The following is a 19,562-nucleotide window of genomic DNA, read 5'->3' as shown; positions in this document are numbered from 1 at the left end:
TCTCTCCATCATAAATCCAAGAATCTAATTTTTTTATTCCCTATGCTGGAATCAAGTGTAAAATAAATTGCCCCACTGTGATTTCTCTTCCTTTAGCTTATCTTTAAGATTTTTTTTTTAAAACCAAGGTCTTCAAATTTGATTTGATTTTTTTAAAGCTAACATTTTTTTAAAAATCAAATAAAATTTAAATACTTAGCAGGCATTTATACGATAGGGTCTTTTTAGCACATTATTCACTCTTGTGTGGAAATTCATTAATAGACAGGCCCCATCATAGATGACATGCAAAGTTTCCTGTTACTAAAATGTTTCTTTAAAATCTTATAGTTACACTTTCCCACATCATTGACTACAACGTGTCCAGGTTTTTGTTTATAAGCCAATTATTTTGGCACTTGGAATATATTTCCCCATAAAAACAATGTTATAAAGGAGGAAAAAATTCTATTCCACAAACGAAAAGAACCAAATTCAATCCTGTGCTTGCCACTTTCCATTTACATGTCCATAAGAAAGCAATTAAAATTTCTAAATTTCCTCATTTAAAAAAGAATAACATAATTTACCTCATGAGACTGTTATGAAGAAGGTGCTTTCTAATGTATGTAGGGTTATGTAGATAACATTTCATATGGTCACTAATTTTCTAGGTTAGCTCATAGGACATTACTTAAACTGTTGTATTACAACACTGACTGAAGAAAATGCATTACAAGCCATAACTTGAAATTTAAAGCACACACCTTCTGTTTGCTAATCTGATGTCAATTACCCAAAAGTTGAATTCTCTTCCCTTCCCACCTCCTCTTAGTGTCAACCATTTACCAACTAGCCAGAGGCAAATAACTTTCCTAAGGGACAGCTCATTTGTATGTATAGAATGTTTTTTAAGTTATATACATACATTTGCATGTATAGAATGTTTTTAAGTCAGATATATTTAAGTCAAGGACTGCTGAAGTACTGACAGATAACAATCAACTAACTTTTTTTTAATTGAAATTACTATTTCAATTAATTGAAATTGAAATTAATAATTGAAAAATAAATTGAAATTTAATTAAAATACATGTGACATCCTACATATATCAAGATATGATAAGGATCATGGGTTCCAGAAGGCTCTATCAAGGAAGTCAAAACTTGGACAGGTCTTATGATGGAAAGGTTTCAAGTAAGGACACAAAGATATGTTTTCATTTTAGAATAAGTCAGATAAGTGTAGAGAGGATTATGTCCAGAAAGGTATCAACTAACTGACAATACTTTTCCTAGCTCTATCATCTCATAAATACAATATAAATAAGGGAAGAGATGTGAGTGACATTGGAGGAAGAAAAAGTCACCCTATTGAAATCATGAATTCTTGATGTGTTGAATTAGATCCATGCAATATTATGTACCAAATTCAGTCACAATTAAAAGTGCATCAAAACACAAATGTAATGAAATATTGCTGTGCTGTAAGAAATTACAAATAGATGTAATGAAAAAAGCATGGAAAGACTTACATGAATATAGAATGAAACCTCCAAGAAAACATCAATATAAAGGGAAAAAACAATCATGAAATGGGCAAAAATTAATGTTACAAAATTATAAAGAACAAAGCTAAGAGAAGATAAATCCTCTTCTCCTCTGAAAAGGTGGCAAGTCCACAGGTGTGAATTATTACATATACTGTCCAGTTTTTTTCCTGCATATTCATCAGTTTTGGGTGATATTGTCCCTTCTGCCTCTTTTTTTTTTTTTTTCAAAAATTGCACTATAGGAAGGTTTTGGAGGAGAGAAGAATGCAGAGGGAAATAGTGACTGTGAAAAATGAAAGCAATAAAAATTTAATATATGTATATAATATTTCTAAAAATATAACAATAGCAGCTCACATTCCTGTAGTGCTTCAAAGTTTTCAAAAAACTCTTCTAAATAAACTCCTGTGAAATAGTTGTTGTCAATATCATTACCTCCACATTTTTTTTTAAATAAAGAAAAAGAGTGACTTTAGTAAAGAGAGTATTAGTGATTTTGCCATGATCACAGAGGCCTTAAGTCTCAAGGCTGATATATGTACCAAATTATTTATATCAGGTCTTTTTGTGATGGTAAAGAATTAGAAATTGAAGGAATCAATTGGGAAATGGTTGAAGAAGTTGGGACATATGATTGTGATGGAATATTATTTGCACTGTAAGAAATGACAAAGAGGATGATCTCAGAAAAACCTAGGGAGACTTGTATGAACTGATACAAAATGAATCGAACAGAAAAAGGGAAACAATCTACACCACAACAGCAATATTGTAACAATTACCAACAGTGAAAGACTTATTAACTCTGATCACTAAAATGATCTAAGACAATTCCAAAGTATTCATGATGAAAAACTCCATCTGTCTTCAGAGAGAAAAGTGATGAACTGAGTGAAGATTAAAACATACTCCTTTTTACTTTCTTTTTAAAACTTTTTTTTAAAAACATGATTAATATTTCCATATTGCATGACTTCACATGTATCATATTGCTTGCCTTCACAATGGATGGGGAAGGGACTAGAAGGTAGGAGAGAATATGGAACAAAAATTATTTTTAAAAAAATTCTTTTTTTTTATGTTTCAAGGCTGAGATTTAATCCCAGTTTTCCTAACTCCAAGCCCAGCACACATGTGATGCATGTCAATTAGAATTAACACAGCTAGCCTGGTTCTCAATATAAAAGCTTCATGTTCCATCGTACTATCTTATAGGAAAAACAGACTACCAGAGTGGGGAAGGATCTAACTGTACTTGAAAGGGATTCAACACACACACACACACACACACACACCCCTACTGTACAACAGAGATACTTATAGAATCTACACCACAAGGTTGGTAGAAGGACCAAAACAAGCCCTAGCAAGTCTTCAAGACTTGCTAACTAGTATTAACATCTCCAAGAAATCACATAGCTTCCCTGCCCCCCTGAAGATCCACCGTCAGTTAGTCGATCAGTTCTCCCTGAACCAACCATAGTTTTTTCTCTTTCTCTTCTGTTTACTTGTTTCTAGTTTTGCTGTTGCTCTTTCCCTCCTGCCCTTCTTTACTTTCATGAAGTTTCAAAACCAGAAATACTTCTATATACCTGAAGGTCATTGGAACCAGGAATTCTGTTCTTCAGAGAAAATATAAGCAGAATAATCTAATAAGTATGCTACTCATTTAAATTGTCACTAACAACCTCCTAAAGTTATCTTCATACAGCTAAGAAAGGCCGTCCATAGAATCCAATGCATATGATTTTCTTAAGGATTTGCTTATCTGGGCACAAAATGTCTTCCAATTTTGTACAGGGATAAAAATGTATGTTGTACAAGAAAAATTCACATTGGAAGTTCTTTTTTCTTCATTATTTTTATTTTTTTAACTAAAAAAATTTTTTCATTGACATAAAAGTGCAAGTCTTCCAGATATTAAGAGATTTATATTTCCTTGAGAAAGGTAATGATTGTATGTCCATTATATAAATATAGACAATAACTACCCAGGATCTGTTTTTTCATCAGTTTAGAGAACTCATTATATGGGAACTTCTGACTGAAGTAGGTAGCTACCCCTATGACTTAGCACAAGTTACAGGGGGTTGCCCAGGACCCGTAGAGGTTAAATGGACCAAGGCTTCCTGCTTACAAACCTAGTCCTTTATCCACTGTTCTTCCTTCTACCATATTTCCTTCCTCCTCTAGTACAGACATATATATAGAAAATACAGTGAGAGGTAAAAGGAAGGAATTGAGGTCTAGATTAATAAAGCAATCTCCCTCAAGGCACGAGAGAAGTAAGTAGAAAAGTCTTCCTGATCTAAACCCAAAAATGGGAGTAAAGGATAGGGGTATTATTAGAAACCTAGATCTTGAACTCACCCAGTTTTGTCCTCTGTATAATGAGATGGTTAGACTAGGGGTTGTAAGTTCCTTTTCAACTCAAAATCTATTTCCCAATGGTACATAAAATTAGGGCATTGTACTAAATCAAGGATTACTAATCTGGACCTATGGTTAGGTTCCAGGGCAACCATGAATGTGGACAGGAAAAGAATTACTTCTTCATTTTTCACTATTTTTTGGTTTGCATTATAATTCTATGTTCTTAATTTTATGTATGGAAAAAAGTCAGAAATTTTTTTTTAAAAAAGGGCTCTACCAGACTGCCAAATGGGTCCATGACAAAAAAAAAAAAAAAAAGATTAAGAATACTTGGCCTAAATTTTGTCTTATAAATTCCCTTCAAGCTCTAAATCTATGATCCTCTATGTGTATATATCTATATATGTCTGCCAGAGTCAGGCTTTAAAAAGATAATGTACTAGATGGGAAAAAAAGACAAAAAAGTAGAAAACGGCCAAAGGGGGAAGATCTCCATCTGCTTCTCTCAAAGTCCAAGTGAACCTGAAGAACAGAAGCAATTACTGGGCAACAAAAGAGCTACCCAATCGAAACTCTCCTCGGAATTACAGCCAAACACTTCAGCTGTAGGTTTGGGCTATTTCAAGCTTCTCCTTCATGAGATTCCAGCATTTGCTTTGCTTTTTCAAGGTTTCTAATTTCAGCTGCAGAAGGCAGAGTCTAGAAAATAAGGCAGACACATCTAAAGCCCCAAGTAACAGAAGAAAGCATCTGAAATTGCTTGCCCTAAAGAGATAAATAACTAAAGGTGACTGAAAAAGTGAAAAAGAAAGTTAGGAGAGGAAAATAAGCCGCACTTGTTTGGCTAGGAGGAAGTTTGCCTCCCTCCCTGTCCACCAAATGCACACTATAGAAGGTACAAGGTAGAACTAAAGTAAAATCACACAATCTTAGATTTCTAATCTAACATGCCCCATCCCCACTTCTCCCAAGAGATTATCCCCTTCAACCATGAGTCTTGAAGGAAATAAGTACCACCAGCTCCAGTTTAGAAATGTTAAGTCACTTAAGGCTGGGGGTTGAATGAAAATCAGAACACAGGTCTTTTGGGTTCTAGCTCACAACTCTAACCTTATCATCATGCTGAAGAGGAAAGTTCTGGAGGCCTGAGAACTTGACAAGTAACCCCTTTAAAGGAACAGCATAGAACCTACACATGGAGTTCTAAGAGAGATAGATGTAAAGGAGCTCTGGAATTCATGACTTGCAGTGTAATTTACAGACATTTATTTATGAATGTGAACATGTATTAATCAATCACATATGCTAGAAAGTCCAAGAACTAATGGATGGATAATTGTTGAATCAATCGATAAGCATTTATTATACACCCACTATGTCCCAGGGGTGAATGCAAGATTCAAGGTACACAAATCAAGGTAATAAATTAACAAGCATTTATCAAGCCCTTATTGTATACCAGGCACTGTACTAAGTTGTGGGAATACAAAGAAATGGGGAAAATACCTGGCTCTCAGCAAGTCAAAATCTAATGAGGGAGAAAACATGCAAACAACTATATACATACCAAATACAAAATAAATTGGAAATCCTTTCAGAAGGAAGGTGCTTTAAAGGAGATCCAGAAAGACTTGCTGAAGGTAGGATCTTATCTGGAACCTGTAAGGCCAGGTAAAGCAAGAAGTAGATAAAAAAGGAGAAAATTCCAGGCAGGGTAGATAGCCAGTTAAAGTCCCCAGAGTGGAAAGAAGGAGAATAGTATGAGAGGAGTAGAAAAGAGGACAGCACCATTGCATCACAGAAACCTGTAGAGAGGGGTATGGTATAAAGAGATTGGAAAGGTAGGAAGGATTCTGTTTAGGAGGAGTTTTAAAGACTAAACAAAGAATTCTGGGGATAATAGGGAGTTGGGTTTTATCAAAGAGGATAACATGGTCACTTTAAGAGGATCACTTTAATATGAAGAAGTTGAAGAAATAGAATATAGAAATGACTAATAAGCAATATTGTCTCTTATTTCTTAATTATAACTTTTTAAAGTAATTTTGATATGAAAAATTAAATAAAATAGTTATTGCACTCAAGCAGCTTATATTCTATCCAAGAAATAATTTTAAATGAATGAATAAAGCTGGTTGTCTCTAGAAAACTGTATGAGTTTGAAATTTCAAGTCATATTAAGAGAGATCATAAAATATGAAGCTAGGAGAGACCACAAAGATCATCTAATCCAATCTGGTCATTTTACAGAAAAACAAACAGACCTAGAGAGGGGAGATCACTCTCCCTGGGACATACTAAAAACTAGGTTTTGAATCCAGGTCATTTGATTTCAAATACTACTATAGAAAACTGACTATGTGAATATTTCTTTTCTATGTTTTATTTAAAGGAATCCTATGATGAGATTTTAAAAATTATATCCTATCCAAGTATACTTAACTAGTTCAGATAGGTAAAAATTCTATTACCAGGTTTTCAGGTAGATATTCATTATGTAAAGCAGGAGTGGGAATGAACTGAAAGCTAGGTATAACAACTTCCCACTGCTTCAGTTCTATAAGTTGATATTTCTACAGGGCTCATGAATGATATCCAATGGTCTTTGGAAGAAGAAAGGTTTTCTACCCCTGGTATAAATCAACATGTACTGAGAGGTAACCGGTGACCATTGTAAACTGAAACTAGGTATTAATAGCTACCAAATTCTACCAAATACTGAAAACTTGAATCACTTCCTGTATGATGCTCTCTATATCTGGGTCTCCTTGAGTGAACTTATTTACAAAATATTGTGTCCCTGCTAAAATATCTTCTCCTCTCATGCTGTACTTCCTGTCAAAGTCATTTGTTCCTTGGAGATTACTACCATGGAATAGCCACTAACTCTCTGTATGAAAATAAATGCTGGAAAAATGATTTTCATTTCCTTGCCCCAATACACAATATTCTAGACTAAAAGTCATGGAGTGACAAGACATGAGGCATAAAATCAGTCCCAGTCTTCTATAATAAAAAGCTTTATCTTCATTTCCTATGCTTGTTTTAACAGCATATAGACTACATATAAAATCAATCACCAAATATTTAAGCACTAACTATGTGTCAAACACTGTTCTAGACTCTGGTGATTTAAACAAAAATACAAAACAAAAGCAGCCTTATATTCTACTAGGAAAAGACAATATGTGTACAAAACTATTATTCAAGGAATTTCAGAGAAGGGGGAGAAGGAAAAAAGAGCTAGAAAAATTCCCCTGCTATAAGTAGCAATCAAGGTGAGCTCCAAGAGAGAAACTAATGATATAAGGAAAGAAAGGAAAGAGTGCATTCTAGGAATAGGAGATATGCTACACAAAACCAAAGGAATAGATGCAATTTTGTGCACTTACTAGAGTAAGACCAGTTTTGCTGGACTATAGAGTAAATGAAGTAATGTGTATATGTTTGCCTGTTAGCTCATCCACATCCAAATAGTATTACTCACCCAGAATAAATATAATGTGCTCTGAGTTGTTCTAACTGTAAGATAGTTTTATTTTGAACTATTCACAAGCCCCGTTAAAGCTCATGATAAGATGAATGAATGAACTTTGGGAGCACAGTGTGAGGCAACGGTACAAGCTAAATTAAATGGTCTATAGACAAGATCCAGAATATCTAGGTGGTACGATGGAATGCAACACTAAGCATGTATTTCAAATCTGGCTTCAGACACTTACTAGCTGTGTGACCCTGGACAAGTTACTTAACCCTGCTTGCCTCAGTTTCCCCTTATGTGTACACATTATTTCCTCATATATATCTACATTATCCAAGATCTTCCTTGCTTGAAGGCCAGCTCTTTATGTATCCTAGCATGATGCTTCTAATATATGTACACATGCTTCTATTTCTATATATATACACATTATGCACATATATACACATACATATAAACATACATGTGCACGTGTGCATATATATATATACGTACATATATTAAAACACTGACATGAAATTATAAAGGACTCTCCTTGGCATTAGAAAGACAAGACCACCTGGATTCAAATCTTATTTTTGACATATAAACTAGCTATATTATTATATTAGGCCACCTGATCTCTCAGAGTGCCAGACAATTCCAAAAGATTATAAATTGCAGAGAAGTTGTCAGTCTATATAGATCAAAGGAGTTTCCAAACAGAATCTTCTATAATACTTCCAGGTTTGCAACACATGCCCATGGACACACACACACACACCATGTGTGAGATTACAGGCAATATAAAGAATTATTGGTCCTGAATAAGATGATACAAACTATCAATTGAGACAGGGGCAGGACAGTAGCTCAGATTACCCCCTCCAAAAAAAAGTATACCAGTCCAAGCCTGGTAGGCTAAGCATGGCTGACTGCCAATGTGCTGAATGCCAACAGGAAAATTCAAGGCAGTTGATCACAAGCCCACATGAAACTAAGATCCAAGTGAAACTGAGATTGAGCAAGTGATGAAGTAGAGGAAGACAGAAATGGGGCAACCCAGGACTGGCAGAGGGAAGTCACTGGCCAGAAATCAGCTCCCCAGCACTTAGAAAAACTGTATTCTAAATGAAAGTGTTGAGTATTTCATCTACCTAGGATTTTATGAGGAGAAAAAAGCCCTACAAAGACAACCTTTTTGGAAATAGGTAAGATAATACAGAATATAGCATATTATTAACTTTATGATCTTAAAGTCCTACATAAATATTAGTTATCATTACTATTATTAGAGAGGGAAAAATCCCTTTAATATAATAATCACATAGTATTATTAATAACAATACTATCTCAATGGATCTGTGGTCACATTTAAGCAGGTATTCCCACCAATAGCATAAGATTACCCTTATTCAACATTTTCTCATTCCAAGTGATACTTCCCTAGATCCTCACATAAGCTCTTCATAGACTCAATACCCAACATTCTGGGGATCTTCCTCTAATTTTTTTCATGGGTTTTCATTATATGGGTTCTAGTAAAGGACTGAGATTGCTTCTTTTTGTATCTCTAGCTTTTAATGTGGTATGAAGCTAGGTGGCACAGAAGATGGAACAGCAGGCCTGGAGTTGGAAAGTTCTTCTTAAAATCAAATCTAGATTCAGACACTCACTAGCTGTGTGACTCTGGGAAAGTCATCTTAACTCTGTTTGCCTCAGTTGCCATTCGAAAAATGACCTGAAGAAAGAAATGGAAAACCACTCTAGTGTCTTTGCCAAGAAAACCCCAAATGGGATCATCAAAGAATTGGATATGACTGGAAAATGGCAACAACAACAATAAATTTAATATGTGACCATCCCAAGAACAGTAACTTTAATTCCTGATGAATCAAACAGGCATATGAATTGTCCCCCAAAGGGATTTTGTAATGGTCTAAAACAGGTTCTGCCACTCTGTATCAAGGCAATAGTGGCAGAAGGTAGAAATGTGGGAATCATCATTGCCATGGAGAATTAAGTACATCTACCATCCCTATGTGGCAGGACAAAATACTATACACATCTAGTTTTATGTCCCTTCTCTTACAGCCATCCCCACTGCCTCTTCTATACCTATATCTTAAATCTTTTATACTTTTTATATACAATTCACCATTGATAATAGGCTATAGCATACTTATAGCTATCATATACCTTGTCATTGTCCTTTGAAAGACTAGAAATTTTGCTTCCAAAGGGACTGTGATATTCCCATAATTCACAGTCATAAAGCATCAGCAAAAAAGTGAATAATCATGTTAAGAAGATAAATGTTGACTTAAGGGGAAAATGTGGGGTTATGGAATGTGCCAAATGATTTCCCAATATTCAACTCAGTCTACTCTTTCCCTCTTTTTTTATTTTGAGCTTATCTGCATAAAGTACAGTGATACCCCAGTACTTGACTGCTTTAAAAATCCATTGAATTTGGTATTCATTTCAGATTCATTCATTTTGACAAGGGAAAAAAATGCTTCAGCACTTGACATTTGGTCAGCATTCATCACATTTAGTTGTTGTCTTGGTTGAGCAGTAAGGATGTGAAATAATCTAGATACACACACACACACACACACACACACACACACACAAAATTCCTTTTTTTTTTACATGAAGGCCCTTCATTGTCATTATCATTGTCATTCTTAGTCTTCTTCTCTCTAGGTTGAATATATCCCATTGCTCGAATTAGTCGTCATGGACTGAGACTTAAGGCTTTTGACTATCTTGCTTGTCTTCCCCTAGCTCAAATCCATATTATCAATCTTGTTCATGAGTTGTGGTACTTAGCACTCAACACAACACTCCAGTTGTGACCTGATCAGAGCAAAGTACAGATGGATAATAAATTTCTTATTCTGGACATACTAGAATCCTTTAATTTTGTCCTGGACCACAGAAACTGTTTTCACAGTCAAATAACATAACTAACTCATATTAAGCTTGTTTTCAAAAAAGATCTTGTTCCTAGATATGCTCTTAGATGTCTTTATCATAATAATCAGCAAAAAATTTATAAACATAAATGTAGATCCCTAAGGCATCCCTGAAGACTCTCTTCTAAGCTGACACTGAACCATGAATGATTTTGGCATTCACTCAATTTTTAATCCAATTAACTATACCATTACCTAATTCATATCTCTCTCTATCTTTTACAAAAGGATCATACGAAATGCTTCAAAAAAGTCCACTACTAATACCTAGATAATCAAGGGAAATTTTCCCTTATCTAATAACCTAATCAGGAGAAACCATGAAGTAAATCTCAGAAAAAATCAAATTGGCTCTGAAACCAGTGCTTTCTTGTTTTTCCTTTAAGACACATTCTAAAATTTTCCCAGGAATCCAGTCAAGCTCAATAGTCTATAGTTTGAGGTTCACCCTTTTTCCTTTTCTTGAAAATTAGAATAAGATAAAACCTGATAAACGTCTATTGTTCTCCACAGTCTTTCAAAGACCAGTCTTTCAATATAGCTCAGCAATATCATCTGTTGGTTTTTTCCAATTCAAGCTGGTGTATGGTGGTTTTAAACTCTTATAAAAATGGGGCACAAAACTATACATAAGACTCTTTGCAGGGTATATAACAATTTAGTTTAAAAATATAATGTTATCATCTTGTTTATCAAATATTTCAAATTTCAAATATCAAATTTGTCAAATATTTCCTAATTACATTTTTATATCTGATCTCAGAGTAATGGGAAATACAACATGCTAGTCATGCTTTTGACATATCTCATTAAGTAGATACAGCACAAGATTTAGATTTAGTAACATACAGATTCTATTCCTGCTTCAGTCACTTAGTATCTTTAAGACTTCCCCATTCCTCCTAGGCTATGTAATTATATGCATTCTTTCCTTGTATGTTTTAACATCTGTTCTCTCCAAATTTAGACTATGTGAGATGATGTCCACTTTTCCGTTTTTGCTCTATTCAAATGCTAAGTTGGAAGAGTCACTTCTCCCCCAAATTTTCCATCATGTGAGCCTCAGCAACATCTTGCTTTCATGCGTTTTGGTGAAAATCAGGTTGAATATACAATTTCACCTTGATGCTTCTTCCACTCATGGAAGAATGAAATTAAAACTGTAATGCTGTAGAAACTGAGGCAAGATAGAGATTAGAGAGTAATTAATAATTTATCTAAAAAGGAGAGATTTACTGGGACCAAATGGATCCATGGTTTGGTCCCAGGGATGAATAAGACAATTGTCTCCAAGAATCCAGCAAACAATCTGAGTTCTCCATGACATATATACACACGTGGCTCAGACAAAGGAGGTAAACCAAGGCAGGGGTGGAGTCAGGGTGCTGAGAGCAGGAATGGGACTCTGACAGGGTGGGGTGAGCCACCAGAGATGGGGATAACATAATGGGGGGAGGCACCCTGGAGCTGAGGAAAGGCATCTTGATAAGACAGTATCTGATATTCTGATAGCTCGGGATGGGGAAGAGGCATTCTGATATTCTAAAATATAAGATTTTTTATCCTTATCAAATATTCTGATTAAGAGTTTTGCAAGTGGTTTTGCAAGACTGAGCAGAACAATTATAAACTGAGGCAGAAATATTAGGGGAACCGAGCCAGGACAATTTAGGAGACTGAGTCAGAGTAATTAGGGAAACTGAGTTAGGACAATAAAAGAGAACTGTTGCATAACAAAACAAATCAAGGAATCATTGTTCTATTTGGAGCAAAGTGAGAACTCCAGTAGGAGCTGGACAAAATGTCAAAATAATTAAAATTTCTTCAACACTGCTATAGGATCTCTATATATCAGACTTATAATCTTTCCTGAACTTGTCACTTCTTCTTTCTGACTAAGTAATCTAAAATATTCTTGCATTACAATATTATTTCTTCTGTGCTCATTTATATTTACCTAAATGCTCTATATATTATACTTTTCTCTTTCTCCCACCAAACCCTAATGGCTCCTATATTTCCTTAAAAGTTTCCCTTTGTAATGTACAATATTAATCCACCACTCTTCTTCCTTTTACCTGTCCTTTATGAATAAAATATTCTCTTCCAGAGTCACATACCAGTCAAGAGTCTCATTGTACCTATTTTCATGGATATTTATGAAGCCAAACTTATCTACTTGTGTTATGTCCCTAAATCACCTTGCTTTTTACCCATATTTTGTACATAAATTGAAGTAACAGATTTTGTTGCTACCTCTTTGGGGGGAATTTTGTATCTTGGAAATTTCTGTGCATCTCTAAAGTACTACTTTACATTGTTTTTTTTTCTATGCTATTTAAATGGATACATATAAGATCACAGGATCAGAAACCAAGAGTTGGAAATAGCCTCAGGAGTCAAGTACTCTAATGTTTTAATTTTATAGAAAAGGACATTGAGATTAACCTACTTGCCTAAGGTGACAAAAATCTTAAGAATCAGGGATGCAATTTACATCAAAATGATGAGACTCCAGAGTCAGGACTCTTTTCAGGGAACTTGCTACTTCTCTCACTAGCAGTTGTTTTTTTCCCTTTAATTTTCATTTTAAAGCTGTCTTAATTTTATTTGCAAGAGTGAATAGAAAATACATATTACTAACATTTTTTTAAAGTGTACTCCTTCACAGACCACAGACTCCTCACAATTCCTATATTTTGAGCCACAATCTAGAAATCCAAATCCTATTCACAGACCATCTTCTCACATCGGGTACACTTCTCACATCTGTTCCTCTCTTCTCTGATGACTTTTCTTGGTGAATTAATTGATAAGAATTTTAGAACTTATTTAATGGGAATAAGCACACCCAGTTCTTTGAAAAGTCACCAACTACAGCAAAATGAATCAGCAATCATATTTTAATAACCACAAAGATGTGAGGGCAAACGGAACAGAAAAATATAGACAAATATCAAAAAGTGAGGATATTGAAGCATATGATAGTATGGAAACACAGAATAGAGTGGTGAAGGCAGGCCACCTGAGGAAGAGGATGGGAAAGGGAGAGAAACACAGATAATCACTTATGTACCATGGATTCAAGTTGGAAGTACTAGGCAGTTTGGCCCCAAGGGGATGAACGTGGACTAAGGGTGGGAGGCAGAATTGAAGGTCTTATTTTCATAAAATTTTGGGAGGAAACAGAACAAATCCTATCTATGCCATCATGGGTGATTCATTAACATATCCAAATCATCTCAAAGTTATAAATAAAATTTCAAAGTTAGCATATCCCCATCACCTCAAAGTTATCAGCTCGTTCTGATGTTCTGGTCTAGAACTGAGAAGGTCTAGAATGAGTTTGGGATTTACATAAAATAGGATCAACAACCCTGACAGTTATACTTAGATGAATTTCCCTGATTTAGCACACATAAACATGATATGGGTTTTAATTAATATGATAAAATTTGTTAATTGTGCTCCTTTGATCTTCAGAATGGTTTGTATATGACTTTTGATTTCCCTCTGCAATCTTATTTCCTACTCTTGACCCTTTATTCTGGCTACTTATATACTTATTTATTATACTGACTAGAGGAGTGGTCAGGGAGACCAGAACAAAATGAATTTTTTTAATACACTTGTCTTAAATTGGGAACAATGATGTTGTAATCTGTGTTTTGAACTTCTGAACCAAGACTTGGTCTTCTGTAGCAATGCTTTCTAGAGCTTTTCAGGCAGTATCATTTATACTCATCTGAATCATCACAAGTGGGTAGTAGTGATGTCATTTGATACATCTGAGGAAGTTCTCTATCATGTCTTGGATGCATGCCTAAGAACTCTCTGTAACTAGGCTGGTCAATAATTGTCTCAGTTATTTCATGAAAGAAAGCTATCAACCAACCAGCTTTATTTATCTCTTCTTCCTCTATAACTAGATGATCTCCCCTAACAGCACTTGTGTAGTCAAATCATTATTCTCTGTAGGACATGGAAATTTCTTCTGTACCTCCTTCTTCCTCAAGGGAAGCAGCTGCCTCTCCTCTGGAACAGTCTCATGTTATTTGTTCCAAGTGTCCTTTAGTCTTTCTTTTTTTCTTCTGACATTCTTCCACATTCTAACCTGGAGTTTCCTTTATCCCTTGAGATTCTTTCTCTATTTGGTCTTTAAAGTTATATTCCCACTGTTTTGCTTTGTTTTGAGAGTCTGGGTCATATTTCATCCAAGTGAAATTTCACCCACTCTTAATATTAATTAGCATTGGAGCTTTGATGTGCCCTATTTCTGATCTGAGCTGATTGTCTACCGTTAGACAGTCTAGTTTTTGCTCCCCTCCTTCCTTATCCTTCCCTTTTACTGAGCTCACTATATTGGATTCAGAATTAGTGTAGAATTGGTTTTAGCTCATTATAGCTCAAAACTCCCAGGTTCAAGCATCCATCAACATAAATCTCTCCAGACATGGCTCTCTTCAACAATGAAATGAACCAAACCAGTTCCATTTGTTCAATAATGAATAGAACCAGCTACACCCAGCAAAGGAACTCAGAGAAATGAGTGTGAACCACTACATAGAATTCCCAATCACTCTATTTTTTTCTGCCTGCATTTTTGATTTCCTTCACAGGCTAATTGTACACTATTTCAAAGTCCAATTCTTCTTGTGCAGCAAAATAACTGTATGGACATGTGTACATATATTGTATTTAACTTATACTTTAACATATTTAACATGCATTGGTCAACCTGCCATCTGGGGGAGGAGGAGGGGGAGGGGGAAGGAGGGGAGAAATTGGAACAAAAGGTTTTGCAATTGTCAATGCTGTAAAATTATCCATGCATATAACTTGTAAATAAAAAGCTATAATTTAAAAAAAAAAAAGTCTCTTCCAGTAGCAGGAATGCCACAACACTTGGTTATACTCATATTGTTTATTAATATACACCATGATTGGTGTTTCAAAGCCTACTTTTTAAGATATTCCTTTTATGAACTTCAGAACTAATATTGAATATAAACTAGTTGTTTTCGATATCATTATATATGTTAAGTTTCCCTAATAACTTATGGCTTTGACCCTGAGATAAATAAGTTTAGAAAAGTACTAAGTTTTGCAAAGGCTAGTTCAAAAAACTCTTGATTACATCACTAGGAAGGACCACTAAGCAGACACATCAGTCAGTTGCATAGCATTTGTTTGGGATTTCTACCCACTGTGATCAATTCACTTGCAGCTCTTGCATTTTTGGCTCTCTGATTTGCTGATAACATACCCTCAACTTATTAATTCATTTTTCCCCAGTTACTCTCCAGTTATGAATTGAGGCAATTTCAAGGGTCCAGATTATTCTTTGAACATCAGAAAAAAAAGTTATTTGAACTTTACTGGGAGAAAGAACATATATCAGTCACCAGGTTGCATTATCAGCACAGAAGACATTGGGAAAAATTTGTATGATTTTTAAATGTGTGATTATTGATTTTTTTTCATTTTTAATGAAAATTTCCATATTTTTGAAACACAGAACAAGGCATTCAGTTTTTTCTTATACAAAATAGCAATTTATTATCCTTATTATATTGTTCCAATCTTCAAAAAATTAGAATTTTTCTTCCTTGGTTTAAGATTCTGACATCCAGTGATGCTGCTACATCCACAATATGGCCACATCACAAACTACAACCACTTAAATAATAAGTTTTGGTGAACTGAATTACTGAAAATAAATCAAGATCATAGTTCAAACAAATCAATTTGTGACAAACTATAATAGCAAGTACCCTTCCTACTGTATTCAGATTAGCTAGTAAAGGTGATTGACAGATAACAGGAACTTCTCCCCAGCTTTCAACACCCTCCATAAACTGGATCTACCAGTCTATGATTAAGGTTCTTCAGGAATCTCATGGTAGCCATCTCTAGGATATAGGTGGAGGGGAGGGAAGGAAAAAAAAGAAATTTGCATGATAATTTTGTTATATATTTTAAAGGAATAGCAAGTTGTGTATAGTAGATTTACAATTTCATGTACAACTGTCTTTTTTATTGTTCTTTTAGAGAAATACTTGTTATATTCCATAAATTAAAAAACTAAGAAAAATAATTGTACTATGTTATAGAATACTTATTTATTTCATAAATTAATTTTAAATCAAATAAAATTTTAATAATAATAATCATCCTCTGACCTGGCATGGTGGTACATTCTTGAAATCTGTGCTACTGCAAAAGTTGAGGCTGGTGAATAACTTGAGTTTTGATGCTCTGACCTACAGTGTGCTGTCAATTAAGCCGAACACCTTAACTTAAGTGAGCCCTTGAAAATAGGGAACTATCAGGATACTTTAAAGGAGCAAAACAGTCTAAGTCAGAAATGGAGCAAGTCAAAGCCCTCATACTGATTAGCAGGAGGGTATGGCTTATTAAGAGAGATCACTGCACTTCCAGAAATAGGGAGGACTAACTTCAAAAAAAAAATTGTAATTAGTTTGAGTCTCAATCTAACGAAGGGATTCTTGCTTTCCCCAAGAATAGGAACTGAGAGTCAGAAAGGATCTTAGCAGTCAAATAGTCCAACTTCATTTTTAAAAATAAAGAGACTACTTAGGCCCCAAAAGTTAAAGTGAAATAGCTTATTAGCAGTAGAACTAGAAATACAACTCAGGTTTCCTAACTCCCAGTTAAATGTCCTTTCCATCTTTTGCAGGTGTCTACAGATGTGCAACCTTGAGGACAGAAGCAAGGGAGGAAAAGGTTCTGGTAAACTTTGCCTGCCTCTGGCTTTGCCCTTTCTTTGGCCAGAGTCTAAGATGTAACCCCGTCCTGAGTGTAATGACAAGTAAATGTCTAAGTCATGAATTAGATAACTTCTCTAGGAAGTTAGAAACTATCTAAATGTTTTTAAAATGCCAACCCCATTATGCATTACACAGATGTGCCACTTGTAATGATGAATACCCTATGAATCTTTAGCTGTTTACCCAGAATGTCTATAGCAATTATCTGAGGTCCTAAAAATAAAATCATGCTATTTATTGATAAATCTGTCAGTAGAAATATATAATAATTTAAATTCTATGGCTGATGATATGAGATTCAAGGAAATGTATCACAGATGCCAATCCTTCCTTTAAACCAGTTGCAAATTATTGAGTTCTATGCCAAAAGAGGTATTTGTGATTGCTATCATTGTTTCTAAGGAAGCTAGTTGTCACAGTGGATAGACTGTCCAGCCAGAAGTTTGGAAGGAATTCAAATCTGATCTCAGACACTTACTAATTGTAAAACTCTGAGCAAGTGACTTAACCCCATTTGCCTCAGTTTCCTCATCTGTAAAATGTGCTGGGGGAGGAAATGGCAAACCTTTTGAATATCTTTGTCCAGAAAACCCCCAAAAGAGACCACAAAGAAGAGAACACAACTAGAAATAACTCAGCAAGAATACCCTTGTCATCATCACCATCATCGTCATCATGACTCCTATTTTTCTAGTGCTTTAGAGAAAGCTTCTGAAACTGTGGGTCCCAATTCCATATGGGGTCACCTACCTGAATGTGAGGGTCTCAAAATTGTGATTTATTATTGGTAAATGTTTGACTTGTATACCTATTTTATATACCTATATACCCAAAGTCATATCAAAATTTTCAGGCAAAAAGGTGAGCGGAAAAAGTTTAAGAATCCCTGCTTTAAGGCCTATAAAACCCAATCTTTACAACTCCATGCAAGAATTATCACCATTTTACAGAGGATGAAATGAATGGGTTTCAGCAGCAATAGAAAGACCTATGTTCAAATGATGGCTCTGCTATTTTCTGCTGTGTGGCCTTGGATGAGCCACCTCCTTTATATGGACCTCAGTCTTCATCCTTTAAAAGAAAAGGGGTCATTTGTTATCATAAGATCATAGATGCACAGTTGTGAGAGACCTGAGAGGTCATTATGACTAACAACCTTATTTTATACTTGAGGAAACTGAGGCACAAGAGGATTAAATGACTTGCTCAAGATCACATGAATAATAATATCCAAGGCAAGATTGAATCCAGGCTTTCTTGACTGCAGGTCCACCATTCTATTCTCCTCAAAGACTCCTAGATCAGATGATATCTAAAATCCCTTCCAATATATAAGTGATTTGTCATAGGTTACCCTATTTTTAAGTAGTTAAAACTTGGAATCCAGGTTTCCATTGATCAAAGCAGGCTTTCCCCCCATAGAACAAGGCTACCCAGGTAAGCTCCCTAGATATACCACATACAGGTCAATGAAGTTTGAATGGGCACTATTCCACTTAGACACCTGTTTCCTTTCATCAAACTATCAGTAAAAAATAACACTGTTGGAACACCCCAAAATGGTGGTTCAAAATTCCAAGACTGACTTGAGACCAAGGGGAAAAAAAGATGGTACCTTTCTTAAGGAAGATTTCTGAGATAGTAGGAAAACAGTATGTGTCCTGCCAAAGAAAATTCAATTACCACTGGACGATGGACAGTGTCTGAAAGTCATTTACTAAAGGGTTACAATCCTACTTCTACAATCCTTGAAGCAGATAAAATGCAAATCTCACCAGGACAGGTAACATAGTGATCTAAATCCACACTAAAGTATACCAGACTATGAACCACTAGCTAAAATATCAATCAGCATATAAAACTACCATTATAAAAATGTAATATTTAATTAATTCTCAGGAATATAGCAAGTCATAGTTGGCAATGCCTTCTTTTTTGTAAAGACTCTTAAAAATAGACAATAAGTACAGAAAGGGGTGGGAAGGCAGTGAAAGATAGGAGACTTAAATGGCCTGAGTAAACTCCATGCCTGACAGTCAGCTCCTGGATACTGAATAGTTTTCTATATTGAAGACCAGAATTCTGTCCCTCAGTTCCCATTCTTCTTAATCACTTATTTTATCCAGAAACAAATTAGGGCCAGGAACAGACAACTTTATAAGCCATTACTGAGCTTACTAATACATAAAAAACCATGATTTATCAATCAGATACCAAAATTTTCAAAAAATCAAAAAGCCAAATATGGTGGCAGAAACAAATTCTAATACCCAAAGGCATTATACTCAGAGGTCAGTGAAAAGCAAATTCACAAGTTAACTGATCCGCCCAATCTAGAAGATGGCAGCTGAGTCAAGTCTGGAAATTTCTCATCAAGTCTCTAGCTTCCCAAAGTGGCTTCTATTATTGACTTTTTACACAGCAA

General features: G+C 35.0%; 1 protein-coding gene and 1 long non-coding RNA gene across 3 annotated transcripts in view; one reads left to right on the top strand and one right to left on the bottom strand.

Annotated features, from left to right (window-relative positions):
• The window catches only part of LOC116420514, a 42,344-nt gene extending 24,744 nt beyond the window's left edge, over positions 1-17,600 (top strand). The window contains exon 3 of the long non-coding RNA XR_004230858.1: positions 17,047-17,600. This is a non-coding gene — a long non-coding RNA (uncharacterized LOC116420514). The remainder of the gene's footprint in view (positions 1-17,046) is intronic.
• MYO5B (myosin VB) overlaps positions 1-19,562 on the bottom strand; it is a 497,816-nt gene that overhangs the window by 353,831 nt on the left and 124,423 nt on the right. The window lies entirely within an intron of this gene.

Source organism: Sarcophilus harrisii, chromosome 1, assembly GCF_902635505.1.
Source record: "Sarcophilus harrisii chromosome 1, mSarHar1.11, whole genome shotgun sequence".
NCBI classification, from domain to species: domain Eukaryota; kingdom Metazoa; phylum Chordata; class Mammalia; order Dasyuromorphia; family Dasyuridae; genus Sarcophilus; species Sarcophilus harrisii.
This window is presented reverse-complemented; position numbering and strand designations above follow the sequence as displayed.